Source organism: Dromaius novaehollandiae, chromosome 1 (genome assembly GCF_036370855.1).
Source record: "Dromaius novaehollandiae isolate bDroNov1 chromosome 1, bDroNov1.hap1, whole genome shotgun sequence".
Lineage (NCBI taxonomy): Eukaryota > Metazoa > Chordata > Aves > Casuariiformes > Dromaiidae > Dromaius > Dromaius novaehollandiae.
In genome coordinates this window covers 107,035,974-107,051,986 of record NC_088098.1, presented here as the reverse complement: position 1 = coordinate 107,051,986, position 16,013 = coordinate 107,035,974, and positions in this window count along the sequence as shown.

Genomic DNA, 16,013 nt, shown 5'->3' with positions numbered 1-16,013 from the left:
GTCCCAAATATGGTCAACAGTGTTCTGTCTACCCAGGAAATGAGCATCAAAAGTCTCTTTTGTTTTGTTGCATTCCTTCTTTGCTGCTCTGAGAGGAGCAGGTTTTACAGCATGTTAGCAGCAGCAGCAGCAGCAGCAATGATAAATATTACTGGATAGTAATCTCCTGTTTTCTGTTCTAACCAGAAGCTCCCTGGACTCGTTCCAGCCCCCAGAGCAAGCCGTACCAGCTGCCTGAGGAGGCACTTGGGCAGGCGTCTGTCCTTTTTCCATTTGTATTAGGGAGCGGCTACTGTGCCAAGAGGTCCTGGTGTGCTGACAACCTGCCTTGATGTGCTGCTCCCACCATGCGGAAGAGGGACTGAGGCTTGCACAACATCTGATGGGGCAGACCCTAGCAGCAGCTGATGGCTGGCGGTTCTGCCTCCAAAATGTCATTTGACGCTGGGAAAACACCAGCCATGTAAGTCCGCTTGCAAATGTACTTTTGTTCACCTGGGTTTTGCCTGGTGGAATCCTACCTGGTTTCTGACGTAAGCAAGAAGAAAGTATGGTTTCAGTAGTCATGAGAGCCCATCCAGCATTTATTATACTTGCTCTGAGACATTTCCCGTTTTATTCTGACAACACTAAAGGAAAAGCAACTTTGAAACCATTGCTTCCCTCTAAGCACCCAAGGATTAATTATTTAAATAACTCCTTGCCCACTGTACATTGTCTTGCATACATATTGGCCCAAGATGATCAGCCTATCTGTATGCTGATACAAGAGAAAAAAAGCTGCTTTGATTCCAGACAAAATGCAGATTACCTAAAAAAGTTGACAGGAATGCACTCTTTGTTCTGTAGAGAGGTGTTCAAAGATAGAAATGAGACTGTTTTCTGCTCATGCAGCCTTGGTGTGACCCATACAATATTTTGTCATCACTCCCTTCCAAAGAGCCTGGTGGCAGAGATCTGTTTCAAGATCTGTTTGAGACTGAAGTCTCATGCCTTCTTTTAACAGGCCAAAGTGCTATAATTGGAAGGCAGCTACATGTCTACTGGTTTTGCTTGTGCTTATGCATGCTGAACTCAAGCGAAGAACTAATGTGACTAAAAACCTGACTTATTTTAAAGAGTTTTCGTCCAGATCCAACATCCTGTTTCAGGTGCCAATACATTATTGAAGAAGCTGGGGAGGCGCATAGCTAAAGTGAAATGGAGAACACAAGGAAAAGTAGAAGCTCTCATTTTATAGGCAGCTTTTTTTCATTTAATGTAATCTTGGAATTCTATTTTCAATTCCAGTTGACCAGAATATGATAAGAGATAATTCATGGTTTAACATAACAAGTCTTCTAAGGATCTCCCATGCTGGAAACTTTTAAAAGTCAGTCACTACCTTGGCACTTGAAAAGCAGGCATTTTTGCATAAATTAAAGGTTATTAAGGCTTAAATTTCATTTACGTGTTCTGATAAATGTGTACATAGAAGCAGTATAGGACAGCATAGTTTGACTGTGAAAATCCTCGGGCATGGTCCTGTGGTATCTGAAATGGCACAATAACAAGAGAAGGCAACAGAGAATGTATAGTATGGCACAGTTTAAAAAAGTAAAGCTGGATCATGGAATACCTGTTAATTTAGAAGGATTTTGTATGATTGTTTACTAGAGATGTCCAGACTATCACTTCCTAGCTCGCTCCTTGTTACTAATCCTTGTGCAAAGAGACAGGACTAACTAGTGAAGGCATTCTCTGTGCATGGTGTTAGGATGAGTGGACTGGCAGTGTGGTTACTGTTGTCACTCAGTATCTATTGAGATACAATCCCATTTACTGTGGTTGAAGTTTTCTGAGACTCCCACATAAGACTAGAGAACCTGAGCTGCAACATCAGTATGCTTGTTTCAAGATGCAGTTACCATTTATGTCTTCTGCACTAAAAACATCTTTTAATATTATGAAATAATTAGCATCTTTCAAGATAAGCCTATCTGATGATATAACAAAATGTACTTAATTTACTAAAAACTCCAACTCTAGAAGGTAACTGATAAACTGAGGAAACATGTAGTTTCTGGTCGAGGAAGAAAAGAAGTGAAATCAAACTATTGACTGCAGAATGATGACCTGTTTCCTACGATTCACCATTAAAAGACAGTGTCTTGGTTGCTCTTGAATACAATGACCCAATCCAGACTGAATTTTTAAATGTATAATTAAACAGATAGCTATAAAATAAAAAAATAAAATAAACAATAACTTTTTTGACTTAAAACAAAGAAAGCACTTTGTATCCTCTTCATTTGATTTCTTACTTTGCGATTATGTAAGTAAGAAAATAAAGTGAAATGAATCTGTATTTACAGATTTGTTAAATATATTACTTGTTTCATTTTCATTGTTCTTCCAATAGAAGACACTAAGTACTTGCCTTTAGCAAAAAGTTCTATGTTATATTACTGTTTTTATTAAGATAACCTTGAATGTAATAGAAATAGAGCAGTGACGATACATTCGTTTTGTCATTCCAGGCTTCAGAATTTGCCAGTGTCTCCAAGGCATTAGTTATCTCACAGTAACATATCTCTTATCTATCTTACTGGTTAATTGTACCACCACTACCTGCTATTTAACCTTGGTCCATTTTAAAGTATTATTTGTGAGACTTCCCATATTCCTGATGGAGAAGTTTCCATGCCTCTAAAAATCAACAGATTTCTTGTTGTTGTTTTTATTATTTTGCAGTCTTCATCAGAAGATTTGTACCTAATAACCAATTGCATGAACACATAACAGTTATTAAGCTGGTAAACTACTTACATCCATAGCTATTATTAAATACAATGTTGTATGTACGGCACATACAATAAACTTTACATTTAAATGTAGGTGTGAATCAGTGCAGAAAGAAGCACCAGCTAGAATTTATCCACCATTTTCAGTTATTCATGGAGTTCTTTATGAAACAGATCATCTCTGTGCAGGTATTCTTAGATAAATGTGTATGTAATTTTAATATGAGGAAAATAATTGATTAGTTTACTGTTTACTAACAAAAAGGCAAGAATGTGGTTGATCTTCAGTTATAAAGATGTATTTTGCTTTGTGAGTTGTTGTAGTAGTTTTATGACACAGTTAGAAAAAAAGATCTAAAACCTTTGCCAAATAAAAGTAATCAGTCTTCAATTTTTCTGAATCTGTGCCATTTCAGAGTGCTCAGACTCACTGTGGTGAGGGCACCACTATCTGTAGGAGTAAAGCGTCCCAAAAACTCATGTTCATCACCTAGACTTGTGCTGTGATAAGTTTATAAGTAGCTGGTATTTTTGCCTGATAATTTTTACCATTCATCAGATGTAACACAGTGAGTCAAATTCTAGATACATTGTAGAATTAGATTACTAATCTTTGATTAGCTCTTTAGCGGTGAGCGTCTTAAGCATTGCAAGCAAATTGAAAAGCAGCTTTTTCCTCTGAGTTTTTGTTTTCAACAAAGCTGTTTTAACACCTTTGCTCTTTCTTTTCTTTGTTTATAAAATAGGGGTCACTGTAGTTAATCTTTCAGTAAATCTCTCATAAATCTTCATGTCTTTCCCTAAGACACAGGATTCACAGTAAGGGCCAAGTTTTTCATAAAGAAAAGAGAAATCAAAACCAAAGAACTTTAAAAGGTCACATTATTAAAGGTGTGTAATAGTGCTTCCTTTTATTTTTTAAAAAAAGTTACCTCCAGACCCTGCTATTTTGTTTCTTTTTATTTTGCAGTAATAGGACATTTGTCTTCTACGAGCTGATACAGAAGAACTCTCTCAAAACTCTAAGCAGAGATGGCAATTGACATTTGCAAAATGAAAGAGAGGGCAGAACAGTACAAAAGTAAATGGTAGTAAATAGCCCTACTATGTAAAATTGAAAAGTGGGACAGGATGTGAAATTCAGAAGCTTGTTATGACAAAAGAGAACATACTTTATATGGGGAGATAAGAATTTATTATAAGCCTAATTAAAATCTTGGCAGACAGATCCAAAACATCTGGTTATTTTCAGTGCAGTTGCAATGGTACTAATGCCTGCAGCCCAAATTAGCTAATTAATACAGAAAAACCTCTTTAATAATGGAGTTTAAATTTTTAAATACTAGTACCTGCCCCTTTTTCTTTGGTGTCGAGGTCCCATTTGCATTCTTCCCTGGGGCCCTAAGGTCAATGAGTCAGCCTTCCCCAAGCAGGACGGTGATAGGGGGTGTTTCAAGAAGGCGTCAGCACCTCGAGTCCTTTGCTGGGAGTCATGCAGTATTCATGCTGGGTGGTTCTTCCTACTCCTGCACTTCGGTTATTTTATAGGTTTCCTTAGCAAAGTCTGTGTTGTCTTCATTGGGTCCCAGTTCAACGTAACACCTGTTTTTCTGTGTCCTTTGTTATTCCTAAAATTAGTTTTTCCTAATTAGTTTTTCCTAATTCACAGGGTTATACTCCTTTAGCCACCAGCCAGCAACTGCTGTGCTCAGTGCTTACAGTCTGGGACCCCTGATATCATACTGGATTTTCCCATTTACATGCCATGTTTCCTTTTAGAGCCTTAGACAATTCGCTGTGCCCGGAACAGCTACTTGCTATTGCTATAAATGCACGTGGAGGCAACCTGACAGTGACGCGATGGCCACCACTGCTCAAACAAGCCAAGACCAGTCCAGCCAAGATATGCCCACACAAGTCCTGAGGCCCTGCACTGTCACATCAATAAAAAGTCCAGGGCCTTTTATTAGTAAGCGTAAAAACCTGTATTTACCGGGCTACAAGAAGCCTACAAATCTCCAGGCTTTGCCTTAATATCTAGATGTTTTAGTATTGACAGGCAGGGTGGAGGTCAAATGGCAGGGGCCTTTGGTGTGCCATTTGTAGAAGAGTTTCAATTTAGAGAGAAAGGGGATTGTAATGATTTTTTGCTGATCTCTAGCTGATATCCTTTCCCTCTTCTGAAAGCTCCCATTTCATTCATGCATTTGGCACAAAAATCAATCTAGCATGAGATGCAGCAAGACTTCCTAATCAGCCATTACAAAACAGAAAGTTTGAGCCTGGTATTAGAGAAAAAGAGAGATTTCACTGTTGTCTTCAACTTAAGTGGACATTCCAGAATGCTCCTTATATATTAGTTGTCCTGTTACAGTGTGCGTTTACTTTTAGCCATCCTATATTACACTCCAGAATCCAATATAAAGTCGCACAATGGAAAAAATATGAAACAAAGTCTTATTTAACTGTGTTGCCTTCTCCTAGCTTTTGCATGTTTAAAAATCCTAGTCTGAAAAAAAAATCACAATAACAAGAAGGAAAAAAATAGAGCTGAGTGAAATTCAGCAATTTAGATTCATAGTAAAAAATGTTATATAAACCTTTCTTTACTTTCCCCTACCTGTAATGAATTTTATGTCTAAGGACCTGATCTATATTTTACTGAAGTCAATGTCCACCAGTTTGAATAAACCTTATGTGAAACTGAAACTTAACCCAGACTGTAATTTGTTTTCCAGATTTTGCTTGAAACAATGAATAATTTAACAAAGACACAGGCGCTATCCATGTTTGCTTTCTCTTTCCCCCATATTAATAATCTGTTTATACTTTAAATTTCATTAGCACTGAGTTGGTTTCATCTGTAATCTGAGAAAAAGTTTTAGTTACCACAAGGTGAATACAAAATCTGTGTTTTGAACTAAATTGCGGCTGTGTAAGTGACAGTGTCCAGAGCACTTACAGGCTGTCTACCATTGCTGGATTTTCATAATAAGTAAAGACCTTCTGAACAGCAAAGACTGCCAGCAAAAATCTTTTACTGAAGTTGTTTCTATTTATTAGTTCTCAATGTCAGGATATAAAGCTGTGAACTGATGACCGGATTATGACAGTGTGTGTTTATGAAACTCAGATAGAGTTTTGTATAACTTAACAGACTTTTGTATAATTGAGATCAGCATTTAAGCTAAGGAGTAATGTCTAAATATTCTCACATGTTTGTCTAATTCACCAGTTGCTGATCATACCTGGAAAAATCAGCTCTGGCTTTTTTGTTAGAAGGGAGATTCACAGACAATAGTAAACATTGTGTATTAGAAAACCTGAAAATTGTTGGAAAGGCCAGAACTGTTCAGGTGCATAAGCTATTTTAAGGTCTAAGTGCAAGCTGATAACAATGACATTGATCTAATTTGAATATGTTAATCAGGCAGTATGAGAAAGAAGGCCTATGGAATAAACCGTGACAGTAGGAAGGGGGTAGATGATGGCTTCTGTGGGACAGACAAGGAGATACAGGCAATTAATTCACATATACCACTGAGGAGTTAGCAAGGATGGTATGTGGAAAAGTCATAATGTATTAAAAAAAATTATCTTATGGAATTCATAATGGCCATAGTTACGACACTTGGTTCCTAAGGTTATCTTCTGAAGATGTTTTGAAGGTTTTTACTGATGTTCAGGACTCCAGCATGTCCACAGTGATATAAATGCTGGACTACTTTGATGGGTGAATGCAAAGGGAGACTGGTGCAAGTCTGATCTTGAAATATTTTGTGTCAGAAACATATTTGGAGGAGATAGCTGAGGTGCAAATGATTATTTTATCCCTTATTTTTGTTTGTCTGTTATGAGAGGAAATTCTGAAGCATGAGGAAACAATGACTTACAAGATTCCTGTCATACACAAATGTTCTCACAACCTCTGTATCTTCCTGGTTTTTTTGAGGGAGTCATCATTGACTCCTGAAGTATTTCATTCAGAACAGCCTTTGAATTGGAGAGACCAGTGTCACTTGTTCATTTCAGTGACAGAACACTGCTCATTTCAGTGACAGCAAGAACTTGCATATGTAGGAGGGACCAAATGTTAACACCAGGGTAAATTCCTGCAATAGTAGATAATAGTCAAAGGCTTTCAAGAGTCTCATAGGAAAAAATAATAACACTAAATGAACCTTTGTAAAGAATCCAGTCCTTATGCTTTGAGCACGTGCTCTTTCTCTCTCTCTCTCCCTCAAAAAAAAAAAAAAAGAAAAAAAGAAAAAAAAAGAAAGAAAGAAAAAAGATAAATGGGTTTTTTAGTGACCGTTTTGGCACTATTACCTCTTCTCTTCACCCCTTAGGAGAGCTTTTACCTTTAATATTGGTGCATCCTGCTGTGGCCGTGCTATTACTTAGCTATGACAAGAGTTTTAAAATTACAAATGTGGGGCTAGGGTTGCTGCATTTTGCTTTAGCCTTTAAAAGTGGCTTGTTGATGCTAATGTACAGCACCCCTACTGTGCTTTTTTTTCTCATTTTGACTTTCTTTTTTGTTACATTTTGCATGTGGAGCCTGAGTGATTAATATTTCATCAGTTCTTCAGTGCAGCATGACACAGGGATGTGTTGCATTTGGCTCTTCTGGAGCTCTGTTGCCACTGAATTGTGACTAATAGCTGGAGTTGGACCTCTAATGGTTTCATGGGATCACCATGAAGTAGAAACAAACAACTGTTTGCCACATCATTAATCTATAAGAAGTTAATTAAATACTTTTCTCTGCATTTTAAATATATTATCTTCTCTACAGTAAGTCTGAAATTAGTGAATACTAATCTGATCAAACATACCACTGACTTTTCTTAATTTGATGTTTAATGTAGTATTCGAGATAAGGTAGTTTCAGTACTATTAAAGTTTGTCCCACTAATGGAAAAGTGTTACAAATTTTCTGAAAAAAGCTGTCATCTGTGTATTCTGACTGGAGATTGTATAATGAAATGCATTTGAAAGCTTCTATATCATGAATGTCAATGTTATACGTATGTATATATATATACATACACATGTATGTTTGTATACACATTTGTATATTTATATGTATATAAATATCAAATGCCAGTAACACTACCACTTTGTAAATTCAGTTACTGCTATAATGTTTTCATAAATTAAATCCCATTTTTCAAGTTTAGCGTTAAATCACCCTGTATTTGTAGTAAGAAATATCAGGAATAGTATGTTGTAGAAGCTTGTGTATGCAATCAGAGCAATTGTGATTTCAATTTTTTTTCTTAAATTAATACATGTTTTATGGATGTATTTATGTATGCTTTATTAATGTGTGATTATTAAAATTCAAATTTTCAAGCCTGCGCATTGGATGCAGTGTGTATATTTAGGTTAGTCTTGCAGTCTAATGACAGTGATGATGGCGGGTGGAATTCTGGAGAGAGACCAGAATTTTGACATTGCCCGATAAAAAATAAGATTTTAAAACAGGGAAAAAAAATCAGTTTAGCTAAATCTGCAAGAAACTTGGGCTGCAGGGCTCTTTGATTATATTTCTACTTGATAGTCTATTTGAGCTAGTGGATGGATAATCCACACAAGTGTTCTTATCAGAAGCCTAAACTCTCTGTAATGATGTTCGTAGGTTAAAATTCTCATGTGTTACAGTACTGTATCTCAGTGATCATATTAATCATAAAACTACAAGGTATTGTTGATTTATTAAGTGATATGTACAAATATTTAATTTTGTGTGGACAGTTTGCCACTGTTGCCTTTGTAATTACTTGTGTGGATCTTGCGGGTGACTGTTTTCAAAAACTAGGGAGTGTTTAACAGCAAGCTTGTGCCGAGATTTAGCTGTGGAAGACAGATCTAAAGAAACAAAATGAAATGATCTCATATAAAACATAAAGCCCAAATATTTGAAAATTACATCCTGTATATTCATCTTTCAGAACAATAAATAAAGGAAAAAGAATAAAATATAAAAGGAGTCTCACCTCAGGACTGTAAAGAGACCAAAAACTGAAACAATGGACTATTTCAAAGGGTCACTTTATTTTGCTAATGCTCTGTGATCTATCAAAACAGGATGAAAAAGATTCTTTTGACTGTTATTCCACTGAAGCCATTTTTCTTATGCACTTTTAAAAATTAATGAAGGAAAGCATATTGCACCAAATAAATGAGAATGAAGAGAAGATGAAACGAATGAGAAATCATATTGTATTCCCAAATTATTGGATCTCAACAGAACCAAAGCCACATCCCACTGCATGGTCATCCATTGGTAAGATTGCTTCTACTTTGTTCTCTTTTCCTCATTTGAACATATAGCCTGATCCTGGAGGAGAGAGACTATCTTCAGTGTTGCCAGGTCATATTTGTCTAATAGGTTTCTTTTATAGGATCTACTTTTTTTTTTTTTTAAGTCTATCCAGGAAAATCAAGCAAATGCTTGACAGGTTCAGCTGGCAAGTGAAGAAATTTTAAACTCTTCTGCTCTTCTTGGTGGTTGTGGAAACTTTGAAAATGTAGCCTTAAAAATCTAAAAACCAGAAAACCACAAGAGCTAACATGATAACTGCTGGGATGTTTAGGGAGAGGGGAACAGTTCAGTACTTTTGAACAGTTAGAGGCTCTAGTATTATGCACTATAATTTAGGGGGAGGGGGTGTTTCCATGCTTTCACTGCTGCATTAACTGTCAAGAACAAAATGCTGCATAGTTATATAACAGTAACTTAAAAAACTCTCCTGTAGTCTGGGCGTGCAGCTAGTCATCAGGCTGTTGGGTGTTCATTAGTATAGAGGTCTCAGTCTGTCCCACAGGGATCATCTCATCATGTTGCAACAATGACTTCAGCCTTGGTCTCTTAGGCATTGCTGTGTTACTGGGCTTACGGAGTCATGATGATGAAGGATGACTTAGTTGTAAAAAGAGAACAGCTCCAGAAGGAAATCTCAGAAGTATTCATGCTGGAATAAACAACAACTGTTGGCTAGGAGTTGCGCCTGAAAGGTAGAAGATTAAGGTTTAACTCCTTTCTCTGAGTTATATACAGAGCTATAATTGCTTTGGAAAGCAATTATTCTCTTATTTTCCTTTTCAATAGTTTAGATTTCCTTCAGTGTGGGTAAAAAGAGTATATGAATTCTTAAAACTTTTTGTGGGATGGAAAAAAAAAAAGCTAGGAAGAGATGGCAAAGAAATCTCTTTCCTAGAAATGTTTCTGTTCTCGGAGAGGTGAGCCTTTATTAAGTTGAGGAAACATAGCCAGGTTATACCCCCTTCTGTTGGTGGGGTTTGCTGTGGATAGATGGATAATGCATTTCCCTGTGGAACGCTTCACCTGATAACTGCCCACAAGCAGGGATTTGAGAATGCTGAAATCGCCTCTGGCTCTTGGCAATGGTGTTTTGTGTAAAGGAATTCAGTGCTGATGAAACAGAAATTGGCGCTGATATGCAAAAATAGAAATGGCAGTTGTAAGCTTCTTCTTACTGTTTCAGTTGCCTGCCTTACCCCTTCCTGGCACAGCCAGTCAAAAAAACCTTACTCGGTCTCCATTTCCATTCTATATTTGGCCCGCTGAAAGCATCAATCAAAGTTGATTGCGCTGGAGTTTTTAGTTTGGGGAGCTATACACATGAAATGTATTGAAACAGCTAATACATTTTATTAGAGCAAGAAAAATTTAATCTCACATAATGTACTCAGCTATCACTTCATTGTGCTATGACTGCTGGATGAAACTTCAGATCTCTCTTGGTCCTGACCTGGGCTTGATATGAACATTCAGTCTAAATGTGTGCAAAACTCCATATCTCATTACTAGTCTCCTGGGTTTTCCCTAAACAAATACAGTGGATTAAAATGCAAGTTCATTAGGTTAAAGTGCTTAATTATCTTAAAACTCTTAGTGTTATAGTCAGATGTCAGGGTTTGATTAGCACTGCAGGGAGGCTCTGTAAGGAGTGAAATGGAAATAACCATTGTCCTAGTATAGTTAAAATGCTGTAAATATGTAAATAAAGACACAAATATGGATCTAGATACATATTCAATATTTCTTAACTCTCAAATGAAGTAATTAGCGTAAGTCATTTTGATGGATCCCTATCTCTGATCCTTAATTATATCAGTGCTACGTTATTTAAATTTTGTCCTAATCACATTACTTTCAGTCTTGTTTCTTGCCTTCTCTACATATTAAAGTGCCTTTTATTTGTGTGAAGTATAGAGAAGAAGTTATTGTCATTTTTTATTGACTTTTAATGCATCAAGTTCCAGAGTACTGGGCATCTCATGCAAGGTGTAATACAACAATGAATTTTAACTTACAAAGCTTACTCTAAAAAGAGTAATGAACTGCAACCCAGGAAAGAAGTAGAAATACTGTGCCTTCCCATAAGATGGGACAATTCTGTTAATGCAGTCAAAGAAGCTTTATTTTCAGCTTGTTCATTTCAGTGGATTTCTTTATTATTTGAGAAGAATTTCACAGAATTACAGAATGGTTGAGGTTGGACGGGACCTCTGGAGATCATCTAGTCCAACCTCCATGCTCAAGCAGGGTAACCAGGGCAGGTTGCCCAGGATTGTGTCCAGATGGCTTCTGAATTTCTCCAAGGATGGAAACTCCACAACCTCTCTGGGCAACCTGTCCTAGTCACCTACACAGGAAAAAAGTTTTTCCTTATGCTCACACAGAACTTCCTGTGTTTCAGTTTGTGCCCGTTGCCTCTCATCCTGTCATTGGGTAGCAAAAGTCTGGCCCCAACTTCTTTACATTCTCCCTTCAGACATTTAAACACATTGACAAGATTCCCTCCTCAGTCTTCTCTTCTCCAGGCTAAACAGTCCCAGCTCTCTCAGCCTTTCCTCATAGAAGAGATGCTCCATTCCCTTCATCATCTTAGTAACCCTTTGCTGGACTCACTCCAGTAGCTCCATGTCTCTCATGTACTGGGCAGCCCAGAACTGGACACAGTACTCCAGCTGTGGCCTCACCAGGGCTGAGTAGAAGGGAAGAATGACCTCCCTTGACCTGCTGGCAATGCTCTTCCTAATGCAGCCCAGGAGACCATTGGTCTTCTTGGCTACAAGGGCACATTGCTGGCTCATGGTCAACTTGTTGTCCTCCAGGACCCCCTGGTCCATCTCTGCAGAGCTGCTTTTCAGCAGGTCAACCCCCAGCCCATACTGGTGCATGGGGTTATTCTGTTCTAGATGCAGGACTCTGCACTTTGCTTTATTGAAATTCATGAGGCTCCTCTCTGCTCATTTCTGCAGCCCGTCAAGGTCCCTCTGAATGGCAGCAGAGCCCTCTGGTGTATCAGCCACTCCTCCCAGTTTTGTATCATCTGCAGACTTGCTGAAGGCTCACTCTGTCCCCTCATCCAGGTCATTAATAAATAAGTTCATTGATGAATATGTTGAAGAGGATTAGAATCAGTATTGACCGCTGGGGTACGCCGCTAGCTACAGGCCTCCAACTAGACTGCGCTGCTGATGACAACCCTCTGAGCTCTGCCATTCAGCCAGTTCTCAGTCCACCTCACTGTCCACTCATCTAGCCCACACTTCCTGAGCTTGGCTGTAAGAATGTTATAGGAGACAGTGTCAAAAGCCATGCTGAAGTCAAGGTAGATGACATCCACTGCTCTCCCCTCCTCCCCCCAGCTAATCATTCCATTACAGGTGCTGACTACTCCTGGTCCACCTTCTTGTCCTTCATATGCTCAGAAATGGTCTCCAGGATGAGCTGCTCCATCACCTTTCCAGGGATCCAGGTGAGGCTGACTGGCCTGTAGTTCCCTGGGCCCTCCTCCTTGCCCTTTTTGAAGACAGAGGAGACATTCTTCCAGTCCTCAGTCACCTTTCCTGATCACCATGACTTTCCAAAGGCAATTGAAAGTGGCCTTGCAATGACATCAGCCAGCTCACTCAGCACTTGTGGATGTATTCCATCAGGGCCCATGGACCTGTGTATGTCCAGTTTGCTTAAGTGACCCCTAACCCAGTCCTCTATCAAGGGAAAGTTGTCCTTTTTCCGCAATTTCTCCCTGGTCTCCAGGGCCTGGGATTGCTGAGGGCCAGTCTTACCACTAAAGACTGAGGCGAAGAAGCACTCAGTATCTCTGCCTTTTTTGTATCCTTTGTCACCAGGGCCCTTGCCCCATTCAACAGAGGGCCCACACTACCCCTAGTCTTCCATTTGTTGCTGATGTATTTATAGAAGCCTTTCTTGCTGTCCTTGATCTCCCTCACCAGATTAAACTCCAGATGCGCCTTGGCCTGCCTAGCCCCATTCCTGCATATTAGGGCAACATCCCTGTATTGCCCCCAGGTTATCTGTCCCTGCTTCCACCTTGTACGCTTCCTTCTTCTGTTTGAGTTTTGCCAGGAGCTCCTTGTTCATCCATGTAGATCTCCTGCCCCCTTTGCTTGACTTCTTGTTACAGGGAGGAGTGTTCTTGAGCTTGGATGAGGTGATTCTTGAATATCAATCAGCTTCCTTGGACCCCTCTTCCTTCTAGGACCCTAGCCCAGGGGATTCTTCTAAGCAGGTCCCTGAAGAGGCCAGGGTTGTGATCCTACTTTTTGCCCTACTCCTTCCTCTCAAGATCCTGAACTCTACCATCTCATGGTCACTGCAGCTATGATTGCTCCCAGCCTTCACATCTCCAATCAGCCTGTCTTTGTTTGTAAGTTTGAGGTCCAGCACAGCACCTCTCCTTGTTGGCTCCTCTATCACCTGTGTCAGGAAGTTGTCATCAATGTCTTCCAGGAACCTCATGGATTGCTTGTGCCCTGCTGCCTTGTCCCTCCAGCAGATATTGGGGTGGTTAAAGTCACCCATGAGTACCTGGGCCTATGAACGTGAGGCTACTTCCAGCTGTCTGTAGAAGGCCTTATCTACTTCTTCCTGATCAGGTGGTCTGTAGCAAACACCCACAACAGTGTCACCCATATTAGTCTGCCCCTTAACCCTTACCAACAAGCTCTCAGCCAGCACATCATCCACCCCTATGAATATAGCTCAATACATTCCAGCTGCTCCCTTGCACAAAGGGTGACTCCCCCACCTCGCCTTCCTGGCCTGGCCTTTGTAAAGAGCCTGTATCTGTCCGTGGCAGCATTCCAGTCATATGAGCTATCCCACCACGTCTCTGTAATCACAATGAGATCATATCCCTGCAACTGCACACAGTTCTCTACTCCCGCCTGTTTATTCCCCATACTGCATGCATTTGTGTGCAGGCACTTCGGAGAGGCGCCTGAGCTTGCTGATTTCCCAGAAAGGGTACAAGGGGTTTCCCCATAGTCTGGTCTTGTAGGCACTTCCTTGCCTGCGTGCAAATGCATCACCTATCTCCACTTCAGCTGTTTTGTTTTGAAAGAGATCAGGAGCTGACTTCCAGATAAGATGTACCTATGATCAGCATACTGTAAAAGTTTCTTTGCCATGTGGGAATATGGAACCTGATGATTTTTAGTGTAGTGTTTGGAATTTGGTCCTTCTAGTATCAGGAAGGAACATGCAAACTACCAAAGTCCACATTCAGTTCCATTATTATCTGCACATTCTCTGAAAAAGATCAAAACTCAAACTGTTTATTACCAGCAAACAAGAAATGAAATCGAAAAAGTTCATTAGATTAATCTTGAGTTTACACATCCGTGAAATTCTTTTACCAGCCTATTCCTAGTTTCAAGATGCCTTAGAGTCAACCCCCAGCTATTTCTTCTATATTAGAGTTGGTTTGTTATTTTTTTTTTCCTTTGTTTGTTTTTACTTAAGGATTCTATTCTTAACATGTGGTATTGAAATGTTATTTATTCTAACCCATGATGAAATCTACGACATAGCACTGCACTAACAGGTTCCTAATGTGTGCATTGCCAGGTCTGTACGTGGTTGTGGTTTAGAAAGACCAAGGAAATGGCAACTGAAATAGCATGCCTTTGGTGGAAGTGACAGTGCCTATGACAAACACTATATTGTGACAGGCAGTGTTGCAGAAGGATTCTGTGTGGTTTTAGACAGTATGTCTCATTTCTTCCCTTTGGATACCCATTGTGTTGCAGAATATTCATGACAGAGACTGCTCTGCTGAGGCTAAAATACTTAATCTGCAGCTTCCTGCAGGGTTTCAAGACTTGCTAACAGAGTGAGGCACGGGGAGCATCCTTCCACCCTGTTTCAGGCCCAAGTCTGGTGGCTTTGCTGTAGGAATGTTTCACTTTCATGTCTCTCTCTATTAAATGACACTATAATTAGAGTTTTTTACATAGTGTCGAAATGATTCTGTAAATAGCTAGGGCAAAGTCCTACCCTAAGGTACCAAATAGCAATGCTGTTGGAGTGAATGATAGCCAAATGCAAATATTCGACCTGATAGTTGAATTTGACCTGATAGGAGAGAATTCAGAATGCAGAGCTGAATCTAATAATGCTCCTTTATACAGGTCATCTTCATTGACACAAATATTCCCACTGAAAGGAAAAAGATTCCTCAATTGAACAGTGGTTGTAGCAGTGGTCCTTTAATCTTTTGGGCAGTAATGACAGTGTATTGAAATATAATAAAATTAAAAATTATTCTTGATAGGAAGACCTGTTTTTCTTCTATGATATTAGTGTCTCTGTATCTAGAAAAAACAATATCAAAACATTTTCTCTCAAAACCTGTTTTTGGAAGAAAATCTATTTGAAGGAAGAGAATGCAAGGTAAATTCTGTTATCAGCAGTTAATGCTTTCTAGGAAGCATTTAATACTGACTAAAACCATAATATTTGAAATATTTTGAAGAGATCATTTTAAAGACATGGAATAATAATCCATATTGTTCTTTTATGTTTTATCTCCAGCCTTTTGATTGCTCCTTACTTTATTCAGGCCTTTGTTGCAGTTTTGAAGCAGTGTATCCTCAAGTTCTGTCTTGCACTGATTACCAGATGAATTTTCTATCACTGACCCTAAAGTGTGTTCATGTTGTAAAGGCGTACTTCTGTAAATGTAAACCTCTTGTTTTCTGTGGTTGCTTATAAGTTTACTCTCCTCCTCTTATGGGAGGAAAGGACAAAAGAGAAAAGCACAAGCAGTGAGATGGTTAACTGGCTCCAAGATAAATGTTCATGTGGCTCTAATTTAGACAAAAGTACATTGGCTTCCTGTGAAGCAAAGGATTGATTTTTAAACATAGTATTTGCAGACCAAG